The sequence below is a fragment of the Rhipicephalus microplus genome, chromosome 10 (genome assembly GCF_043290135.1).
Source record: "Rhipicephalus microplus isolate Deutch F79 chromosome 10, USDA_Rmic, whole genome shotgun sequence".
Taxonomy (NCBI): domain Eukaryota; kingdom Metazoa; phylum Arthropoda; class Arachnida; order Ixodida; family Ixodidae; genus Rhipicephalus; species Rhipicephalus microplus.
The window spans coordinates 38,093,607-38,105,787 of record NC_134709.1 but is presented as its reverse complement, the minus strand read 5'-3'; positions in this window follow the sequence as shown (position 1 = coordinate 38,105,787).

The window sequence follows — 12,181 nt, the reverse complement described above, 5'->3', positions numbered from 1 at the left end:
AAATGTTGATTCTGCAGGAAAAGGTTAAGAGTGGCCCTCTTTTTTCTATCTTTAAACCCCCTGCAGTTCCACTGGAAAATATCGAGTTGCTGTTGTTTGGAGCTTTTATTATTATGTTTAGAATTGCCTGCCATCATGAATTTATTATTGAGGAGGTGTCATTTTCGCCACTGCAGCCAGCGTGGGAGCCTGGAGAGGCGTGGGGGACTCAGTTTGGTTTGTTAACGACTGGGCTATGTTGCTCTCGGATTCAGAATTTGCCAGGTTACGATGAACAATTTTGCGTCGGGGTTGTTCTGTTGTCTTAATGCTAGTTTTGAGTTCGTCCAATTGGGCTGTGAGCCAATTTTGAATGGTTTGTAGTACACTGGCTGTGAGACTTGGCAAAACGCTTCACTTGAGGTCTTGCATAGCGGCTTGAACTGATAGGTTCAGCTGCTGCGGAATAGTGTCTTGTACTGTAAGCTTGGTTTGTTCTAGGATCATTTTGCTCTGCTCCTCAAGTTTAGCCTCTAGTCTGCTTAGTCGACCTTCTATGTCGTTTGAAGCACCTACTACAGTTTTAGACACACTATAGTGTTACCCGATACGTCTGACTGAGTGTCCTGCTCATCGTTCGAGCAGTCGGAGGTGTGCATAGCCACCGGTTCCGATGGTGGTGGAGGAGTAGCAGCCTGCGACGTTTTCAGCGCCCGATTTTCGCGTTCCAGAGTTTCAATGCGTTTTTTCATGGCTTCCAATTGTTTTAAAATTTCAGGATTGGAGAGGGAGGCAGTGGTGGTGGTGGGAGACTGAGAGGAGACCCCTACCCAATTGCTCACCTGTTTGGGCGGGTTTGCCAGTGACGGGAAATCCTCGGCGCCGAAGGTAGACGGCCTCGACTTCTGTCCGGCTGGGGCTTTGATCGGCTTGGGCTTGTTATGCATGGGCTTCGCTTTTTCGTCAGCTCTGAGAGCTGCTGAGGGCTCTTCTTGCTTGTTTTTTAGTACATGTTGCCACTGTGTAAGAGCGGGCTTCCATGCCTTCCGGAATTTTCCGATGCACTGCGCTGAGCCGGTGAAATGGTTTTCACCGCATATAAGGCACTCGGGCTGACAGTCGTGCTTCGCTGGGCCCTCCAGAGTGAGTTACACCTTCGCACCACAGTGAATGCACCGCTGATTGTCCGGATTGGGGCACGCATCCACTCTGTGGCCCGCCGTTCCACACCGGTAACATGCCGGAACCGTTTTCTTGTAGTAGCGCATGACACGTTTTCACAGCAGTAGTTAATGAATCTTGGAACGCGGCGTCCTTTGAAGGTCACCACTTCAACATTGGATATTCCGAGTTTCCGCACATACAAAATTTCGCCGTCGATCCACTCGAGCTTGCGTCGAAGGGATTCCGAAGTTTCATTGTCTGCGACGGTGACGGCACCGTTGCAGGTTTCTCCGGCTGATTTCAAATGTCCTTGAAATGGTACCTGGTGGTCCCCGATCGTCAGCGTGATGTCCCCGATGAGCTTCGAGGCCAGGCTTTCCGTTTTCACACATACAACAACGATGTTTTGGTCCCACACCGGCCACACGGAGATACCAGCGTTCGTGGTGCTGCCGGTGAAGCGTTGCACTGCTGTGCCAGTCCCGCCTGGGCCGAACGCAGCGTGCAGATCCATGGTTATTTTTGGTTTAAGCACAATAACCAACTCGTCCGACCGGATTCGAGGCGTGTGTGTTGGCTTCCACGTCGCCAGCTGCCGCGGGGACTCAACGCAAGCTGCGGGTGTTGATCCTGTTTTGCGAGCCTGTGGCTGGGCGGCGGCCGTGGAGCCTCGGGGCTTCATTTTAGCCAGCTTCTCTTGCAGTTGGTGAACCATGATCTGAAGATATTCGTCTTCACCTGGTATGGGGTCTTCCCGTGTTTCTGCCACCACGATGTCAAGCCACTGCATCGTGCTGGGGTCGTAGCCTGTCTTCGTGGACGCTGCCATGGCTGGGGAGCCCGGGCGTAAGCCTCGTCGGCGTTAGGCTTAGCCGGGCTCGGGCGTCGCGTGGTGTTCAACCAGTCGTAGATTGGCGGAAATTGGGCCTACCTGGATAAAATAGGTATCCAGAGGTTCCTGATGGCTTAGCCGAAACGCTGAAACCAGTTTCTGTTGAATATTTGCCAAAAGTTCACAACATTCGTCGATTTCCGACGGCGCCGACGTGACATGCGTCTCACGCGCGCACTCACCATGGAGGAAGCAGTGTCGGCAAGGTCCCGCCGTACGTGAACAAGAAGCTGCAGCGGCACGTCAGCGTCGGCAAGATCCTGCTGTACGGGAACAAAAAGCCACATCAGCAAGGTAGCGTCGGCAAGATCCTGCTGTACGGGAACAAGAAGCCAAACCAGGAAAGCAGCGTCGGCAAGATCCCGCCGTACGTGAACAAGAAGCTGCACCGGCGCGTCAGCGTCGACAAGATTCTGCTGTACGGGAACAAAAAGCCACATCAGCAAGGCAGCGTCGGCAAGATCCTGCTGTACGGGAACAAGAAGCCACATCGGAAAAGAAGCGTCGGCAAGATCCCGCCGTACGTAAACAAGAAGCTGTCAGCGTCGGCAAGATCCTGCTGTACGGGAACAAAAAGCCACATCAGCAAGGCAACGTCGGAAAGATCCTGCTGTACGGGAACAAGAAGCCACATCAGGAAGGCAGCGTCGGCAAGATCCCGCCGTACGTCAACAAGAAGCTGCAGCGGCACGTCAGCGTCGACAAGATCCTGCTGTACGGGAACAAAAAGCCACATCAGCAAGGCAGCGTCGGCAAGATCCTGCTGTACGGGAACAAGAAGCCACATCAGGAAGGCAGCGTTGGCAAGATCCCGCCGTACGTGAACAAGAAGCTGCAGCGGCACGTTAGCGTCGGCAAGATCCTGCTGTACGGGAACAAAAAGCCACATCAGCAAGGCATGCAGCATCGGCAAGATCCCACCGTACGTCAACAAGAAGCTGCAGTGGCACGTCAGCGTCGGCAAGATCCTGCTGTACGGGAACAAGAAGCCACATCAACAAGGCAGCGTCGGCAACATCCCGCCGTACGTGAACAAGAAGCTGCAGCGGCACGTCAGCGTCGGCAAGATCCTTTCGTACGGGAACGAGAGGCCGAGGCAGCACGTCAACGTTACGAAGCAGATCTTGAAAACGTTCGACAATGTGAAGCGGCGAGGAAGCGCGCATATCGCCAGGTGAATTAACGGAAGAAAATTTCACGGTATTGCTTTCAGGAGCTTCGCCCAATCTCATCATCATTCACTTCGTGGATCTGCCGACGATTTTTTTCTATAGTTGTTTACTTCTCTAAGCGAGGTATATCTCACATCGCATGACGCGTTACAAATATTGATGGAAAGCCTCGATATGAAATCTTCGAAGAAGTTCATACGTACGACAAAGTCAATCTACTAAATATAGGGATGGGACACTTAATAGTCAAAACACCATGTTCAGTAAGAGGCGCGACAGAGTCAAACCACTGAATGAAAAACGAAATGACTGAACGCCGACCAAAACTGCGATCATGCGTCTTCCCGATCAGACGATTCATCGTCAAATCATCGACTACATGAAACCCCTGAAACAACTGAAAATGAAACATAAGAGGTCGTCGCCATCGAACAATGATATCTATTTTGACAAACAAGACATGAAAATAATGTGCCTGGGACGCACACATGAGTCTGTTGAGCGCACCTCTTTTTCGCTGAGTGGTACATGGCGACAATCTCCTTCATATACTCTTTTGACCCCCTCCCCCAACTCCCACTGGCCGGCGTCGAAAGTGTCAGCAGCACATACCTGTAAAGTCACAGGGCACTCAGCAGCAAGTGTGCTTTTGCGGGCGAAGCACCTTCAAGAACCGTACAATGATGCCCCGTCCATAAACCGTCGCCCAGCATCTACACCAGATGTAAAAACCTAAACAATTGTAAACAACAAAAAATTATCAAAAAGCAGTTATTCAGAACAAACAAAATAAAAGTCAACAACGTCGATAAAACGTCAACATTTAACCACTCATAGATCAAAGTACATAAAACAACAAAATGTTAACAAGAACAAGATAAAAAGTTGTTAACCAGAACAGAATGGAAGGCCACATTTCATAAAATGCACTGTTCCGACTCTTACAAGCATTCATTTTGTGGGTATTCATCAGTTCTTTTACTTCCCGGTTTTGCTAAGGCAGCAAACACTTCGCATGTACCCAACGCACAAGGGACGGCTTTCAGCTCTCCCATAGTAGAGTACCCTGTGCTCTAAATCGTTCCCCCTTTTTCTACCCCCCCCCCCCCCCGGTTTTATGTGAGGCCCACGGGACGGCTCTAAGCTCTCCCATAGTAGAGTACCAAGTGCTCGTACTCTAAATCTTTACCTACTTTTTCTAATCTCCCTTTCTGCTTATATTCCCAATTGTATCTTCATCAGCACCCCCTTGCAAATTCAACATGGACCCACCTCGTAGGCACCGCATTAAGCTTCTGATAAGCTCAAAAAAAAAAAAAAATGGCAGTATATCGAAGGAGTGAATGATGGAGAGTGGGGCGATTAGTCCGTCCATTCGTTCTTGCTTCCGTCCGTCCATGTGCCTGTCTGTGTGACCGTTCATGCGTCCATCCGCCCGTCCATGCGTGCGTCGGTTCGTGCGTCCGTCCCTGCGTTCGTCCATGCATCCGCCCCTGCGTCCGTTCATGCGTCCATCCATGCATCTGTCTGTGTATCCGTTCGTCCATCTATTGAACACTCCAGGTACCAGCATCTCGCATATTTTCATCATATATTCCCCATATAGAAGCACCGCCATCCAACGGACACTCCGAGGGCTAAACGAGAGGTGGCACATGCACACTTTCTTACGGCTTGCGCTTCGGGTCTACTTCCCACCATTTACCACCTCGAGTTCATGGTATATACTAGTTCACTGTATTCATGGCACTGCGGCCCAACGCTCGCTAAACCTTTCTAAAACTAAGGAGGTTACAACCAGCGAGTAACCAGCGTAGCAACTCTTTCTTGTCAGATAGTGTTCAATGTACATGCCAATGGCTGCTAATGGGGAATGAGAGACAGGAGCATTCGGCTTTTAGTTAACGCGCACGCCGCGAACTTTTCACTGTTCAACAAAGCACAGGAGAAATCTCCCACCGGCAACACCTTGCAGGTCAAAATGTAACACTTGTTACACACTACTACTACGACTACGGGGGTCGAACGAGTGCCGCTGTAAGGAGCTTCGCCCCTAAAAAAGACACGACTGGTGCCAACTAAAAACCGATTTATCGTAAAGAACTCTGCATCGTCGAAACCACCCTGGACTGAACCAAAGTGGTTTTGACGTCTCGATATATGTTTATGATCATTATTAATTTATATTTATATTCTTCTGAAATTTTTCAACAGCCATACCAATTCTTTTTTTTTCGGAAATTTACACATTTTTCGGCCGATTCTCCGGGGTGATTGTGAGCAAGTGAAGTGTGCTACACCATCACCAAGACGCCTCTCTCTCTCTCCACCGTTTAATACAGTGAACTGATTTAGTACTGTACCCATGGTAATCGTACTTTATATGCTTCGTTTTATTGAGGTATATTCTCCCTCTGTCGCTCGCTTCCTCTCTCTTTGTAGTATACGCATTTTTTTTTTTTTGCAAGCATGCTACAAGAAATACTAATACATTTTTCTTCTTTTAAACCATAGCCCACATGTCTACATAGGAGGTTACCATGTTTAGCGGGGCTGCGCTGGGGAATGAGCGATTATCCCGTGCGGCCACAGTATAAGAGCTGTTTTCCCATTTTCCGTAAGTGTGGCCCATCTCCTTCCACGCAACCTTACCAAGACGCAGCAAGTATGTATGATCTCTTCGCAGTCTTTTGGTGCCCCCTACGCCATCCATCACACCGACCTGGGGATTAGCGATTCACTTCACTAGGGTGGGTGTCTGAAAAAAAATCTCCGGGCCCGGGCCCCACCAACATCACCTAGCTGCTTCGAAGGTGACCTTGACGCATGCAATTCCTTGTTTCTTTTCTTTATTTTTTTTTCTTTGCAGAATTTGTTATTTACTCCTCTACGTAGCGTCAAATAAGCATCAGATAGGGAGGTGGCACGTATACAACAGCAGTGAAGCACACGCGTAAAATTTAGCAAAAAGGGCGGGCGGCAGTCCTTCCGCCTAATATAATTGGCGTAGCCAGAAAGTCGCAACCCCCCCCCCCCCCCCGGTGTTATGCCATGGCATGGCATATACAGGGCATAAAATGACACTCGAACACATCCACATCTGCCTGCCGAGCTCTCATTCCAGATCAAAGAATCCCCCCCCCCTTCCCTGGTTCGAAAAAAAAAGTTTCCGCTTACGCCACTGCCTAATGCAGTTTCAGATGAGAATTTTATAATGCTTTATTTGTAGCAGCAAAAGCAGGGGTAAAACACTGAGCAGCCTAACAGACGCTCTTACAATTAATCTGTTTGTTACGCAGGCCAGAGCCCATTTAGGGGCCAAGTCACATTCTTCCCACTAAACAAAAAGAAAAGATGAAAGGTTGGAGAAAACACTAAATGAGTGATATGCGGGGTTTAACCTCCCGAAACCACCATATGATTAGGAGAGCCGCCGTAGTGGAGGGCTTCGGAAATTTCGACCACGTGGGGTTCTTTACCGTGCACCCAAATCTGAGCACACGGGTTTACAACATTTCCGCCTCCATCGGAAATGCAGCCGCCGATGCCGGGATTCGAACACGTGACCTGCGGGTCAGCAGCCGAGTGCCTTAGCCACTAGACCTCCGCGGCGAGGCAAAAAAAAAAAAACATTACACGGAAATAATACGATAAAACGTGCGTACAATAGTTTGAAACGCTCCAAGTATGTATACATTGCAATACTCTTACGTCACACACTACTGCATTGTCCGCCTCGGTGCGACAGTGGCTGCGATGCTCGGTGGCCGACCAGAAGGTCGCGGGTTCGATTCCAGCAGCGCCAGTCGCATTTGGATGGAGGCGAAATCGTAGAGACCCGTGTTCGATGTCACGGCACCCGTCAACGAGCACCAGATTGTCGGAATTTCCGGAGCCCTCCACTATACGGCGTTTCTCGCAATCATATCGCGATTTTGGGACGTAAAACGTAAAGTATCATTGTTATTGTTGTTACATACTGCTGCCTTAACAAAGGCAAGCCGAAGCTCGCGGGATCGCATCCCGGCTGCAGCGGCCGCACTTCGTTTAAAGCGAAGCGCTAGAGGATCGTATACGCTTGTATTTTGGCTCACGTTAAAAAAGAAAAAAAAAACTCCACGTGAACCGAATTTCTCGAGCTCTCGTCTGAGTCTGTCATAATCACATCGTGTCTTTGAGACGTAAAACACCGACATTTATGATTATAATTACAAATGCAAGCCCACTTGTCGAAACAATGGCTTCATCGATATTCAGTGTTTAAGAATTTCTCATCAGTATGCTACTGCACTTTTTGCGATCGACCGGCCTTTCTGAACGGTTGTAGCCAGAACGGCCTTCCTGTCTGTATTTTCGTTTTCCCATAAGTGCACGTGCGTTTTCTCTCTCTCTCTCTCTCTCTCTCTCTCTCTCTCTCTCTTTCTCTCTCTCTCTACCCATCCCCTCTTTATTGCCCCTATTTCCCCACCCCCAGTGCTGGGTAGCAAACCAGATGCCAATATTTGGTTAACCTCCCCGCCTTCCTTTCTTTCTCTCTCTCTCTCTCTCATCAGTACGTCGCAAGGATAGTTTAGTTGGTACTATTGTTACGTCAGTCGAAACCACGTAAGAATCGTCACAAAAAATCTCGAATAAAATTGGCGCAAACAAATTAAAAAACAACAACCTAAGATTCGCAATATACAAATAGCACACGCAATGACTTTCCTATATATCAGAGAACTGTGAGCGTTTCTTCTTATTTCGTTTTCCGATTGTCTCTCGCGACTACATCCACCGAAATTCAAAGATACCAATAACTTAGGACTGGCTTGGTGGTGGGGGCCTCTGAACGCGCGGTTAGGTTAAATGAGGCACTTAATAACGTTGACTGCTTCAATCGCCTCATTTGCGGCGGCAGAAACGGAAGCTATTACGCATACGCGCTCGCGAACAATCAAGAGACGTACAGCAGTGGAAGCTTTCCACTCCGAACTCCCAAATAAACTCGCCGGCAGCTTTTCTATTTCTGGCTTCTTTTTCTTCTCTTCGTGACGGTATATACAGTTGGCAAATGAAACAAACTCGTTCCAACTCCTCACCAGAACATCAAAGAAGCAAACTTCGTACGCGTATTATCAAATAAGACAAGATCGAAAATAATTAAAAGTCAAATGAGCTTCGGGCAGACATTATAATATAACACGGGATTCATCCAAGCAGCGCCCTCTGTGCGATCAAGCGAAGTGCGCTGCCCCGCGCAACAGCCTATACTGTATATGGCTGTATACATCTTGATATGTTTGCGTAAACTACAAGCTCAATCCGTACCGAAGTTAAAGAAGTTCGCTTCGTGATGTTCGACTAGCGAGTTTGCGCTCGTGCCTTCAAGGCAATACTTTGTCGGAAGTATACATACACATGAGAGAGAGAGAGAGAGAGAGAGAGAGAGAGAGAGAGAGAGAGAGAGAGACGAATAGAGAGGCAGAGAGAAAGGCCACACCATCCATGGATACCTCAGGCGTTTACCAGGAAAGGGAGAGAAAGGAACAGCTACTGCTCTCGGATGAGTACATTTGTTGATAACCAATTGCATTCGCAGCCTTATCGCTGGGAGTCCGTAATTAGTCCGCCTCCGCCTTGCTCGCCCGAGTGATTCAAGCCTTGATTGTCCGCGAGGTGCATCTCTTTCGGGGAGTATATCGATCTATATATAGTTTGAACGCGGTGGGTTGTACGGCGGAAATGTGTGGTGGAGTGGCCGATATTTCGAACGGCGCTTCGCTGTGATACTGTCTTCCCAAAGGTTTATGCGTTAAAGAAAAAAGAAAAAAAAGTACTTCAATGATGCGTGTCATCGATAAGTCACGAGAGCCATGCATATCGGATATTTTTGGAAGAGAATCTGGGCCGTCCCGCTTGGCTGTTAATTGGCAATACGGCAATGCCTGGACGGGGCTGCAGGGTTCCGCTTACCACCCCTCCCCCTCCCTATCATGTTAATCTATGAGGCTGACTAAGCACCCCCCTCCGAGCAGTGTTGCCACTATACAAAAAAATAGGGTAGCAGATTTTTTTTCATGTGACATTAGTAGAAATGAGTAGATTTTAAATTCATTCTGTGCACTTAGTTCATTCAGTCTGTGCAGTTCTAGCGTCACACATTCAGCACTGATTTGGGTAGTTTATTTTAGAGTACTGTAGCTTTCGTGAAGTAGTGAAAATAATGACCCTACGTTTACCGGTGTCCCGAAGGTGTAAACCTATATAGCACGATTAAAGCCTCCGATTAAACGCACAAAGGTTTCGGATGGCACTCAGCACGATGAAGCTTTTGTGTTTCAGCCATGAAAACATACCTTCTGAAGAAGACGGGTGCATTGAAAGTTTGGCAGTGTAACTTGCAAGTATACGGGCGGGCACAGGAATTTTCCGAGAGAGGATCAGCTTATGGAGTGCACTATGAGCAATGGGAGGCAATGACAGATCTTATTCTTGGAAGTATACACAATACAAATTAAGCGAGGACGAGGTGCTGGTGCACATCTTTACCCACTCTCTTGATATTCACCCACAAGTGACTTACATCACCGGTGTTTCGATTCACGTGCACGTTAAAGAGACCCAAGTGGTGACAAATTCTGGAGCTCTCACATTCATGTCATGGTTTTGGGACAGCGTCTCTCACATTCATGTCATGGTTTTGGGACGTTAAACGCCAAGAATGATTACTTTAAAATATTTTCATCGCCGATTCGTTGTCTTATGGCTTCGTGCGCTGTTTCTATTGGATGTCTGTACCATGTATCTAATGTCTCCATCGCGTTGAAATGTTTTCCCATTGAAAACTTTTGTGCCTAGAATGATTTTTCTTCCTCTACGTGCACTTACCCCTCAACATTACAGTGACAGTGTCTCGGAGCCGTACAGGCTCTTCAAAAAGCACTGCCTGAATGTCACACTTGTGTGCAGGTTCTATTGCTTTTGTATACTAAAGAAAAAAGTGGAAGAGCAGCAAAGTAGGGGAATGTGGCACGTAAAAAAACAACTTTATTCTGGTATTCTAGCTGTGGCAGAAAGTTGCTCGTTTGCAAGGGCTTCATTTACTCACACATATTCAGTGAAAGTCTTGCAAAATGTCATTGCGATCGGTTCCAAAAATCTGTGAGTGGTTCTCTAAACTTGTTTAGTACTTCTTCACCTCTCCACATTCCAGCGAAGGGCGCCGCCGCGGTGGTCTAGTGGCTAAGGTACTCGGCTGCTGACCCGCAGGTCGCGAGTTCGAATCCCGGCTGTGGCGGCTGCATTTCCGATGGAGGCGGAAATGTTGTAGGCCCGTGTACTCAGATTTGGGTGCACGTTAAAGAACCCCAGATGGTCGAAATTTCCGGAGCCCTCCACTACGGCGTCTCTCATAATCATATGGTGGTTTTGGGACGTTAAATCCCACATATCAATCAATCATTCCAGCGAAGGCAGCGCACTGCGAAAGTGATAAACTACAAAAAGAAAAGGCGTTGATGTGAAGGTGTTAATATTAAGGTGTTGATGTGAAGGTGTGAAAAGGTGTTGGTGTGAAGAAATGTTTTTTTTCTGCTGATCTGTTGTACAAGCTGTTTCTTTGGAAAATATACTCGCTCACGCATTACAAACAATTATATTGTTGTGTCACTTGAGCAAGATCATCATTTCCTCTCTTTTATTTATTTGGTCACCACATATGGCAGTATGTCAAATCAAACTCCACGCTCAAAAACAAAAAAAAAATCCGCTTTTGCGAAAATATTTGTAGAAAATACAGAAAATCGGTAGATTCGGACACCTTATCACTCGATCAGCAGAATTTAAAAAAAATCAGTAGATCTACCCATGAATCAGCAGCCATGCCCCCGAGTCGCAGCATCCCCCTCCTTATTATATCAATGTATTGCGCTAACGTCGCCCCCCCCCCCCCGCTATTTCAGGTGACTTGCCCCCTCCCCCCCCTACCCATGCGTATGCATACGTACTCGTGAACGCGCCGATCTAGGACTGAGTCCGGTTCTCCAAACTGTAGATCACCTAATGAAAACTTTTAACAACCAAAAAATTGGGTGAGCGTTCTACCCAGAGTATTCAATATACATACTATATACAAAATTAGGTCAAATTGGTTTCAGATAAAGTTCTTTATCAGTTTAGTATGATATAGTATTCATACTTTTCTTTAGCTTCCACACTCTCCAAGTTGTCAAGCCTTATAATATGACCACTGCAAACATTGTCAACGAGCTGTCCACATATCACGTTGCCTTCACATAGGTGAGTCAAGTTTAAAGATCTTGTAAATGATTACACAAAGCGCTTTGTTCCTTGCATGGTAATGTAAAAAATGGTAATATTTTTGGTTTTCTCGTGACACATTGCAATTAAATAGATGATTAAGATACCTGAAGATGAAAAGAGGCACTGAAAGATATTGCAAATTAAATAGATGATTAAGATACCTGAAGATGAAAAGAGGCACTGAAAGATATTAGGACTCTTTGCTTGCTAAAATACCAAGCTAAAAACAATTTTTTTTTCATAAAAACAACGCCATTATTGTGAGAAACTTCCAAAATTTAGTTCAATGTCACCTGAAAAGCTCTGGGAGTCTATTTTTTTTCAGTAAACATATTAAATGGCGTTATAATAAAGCGGTAATAGCAGATGAATTTAGCTTACACTTTAGTTGACAATGGTTCCAATCTACACCTTCCCAGGTGTAATAAACGTTGCATATGTGCTATGATACATGTCGTCATTCCAGGTTAACGTCAGTTGTAACTTGTTAAGAGCGATTTGCTGAAATTTGTCCACGTCGCACCATTCAGGGCTACACACAAGCACAAGCGCTACACATCAGCTTGCTGCTCCTGATGTTGGAGATGTATATTCATGTTGCTGTTGGCATCCGTGACTGTAAACAACTGGCTATATAAAACACAAGTAACTGTTCTACATATTGATTGAT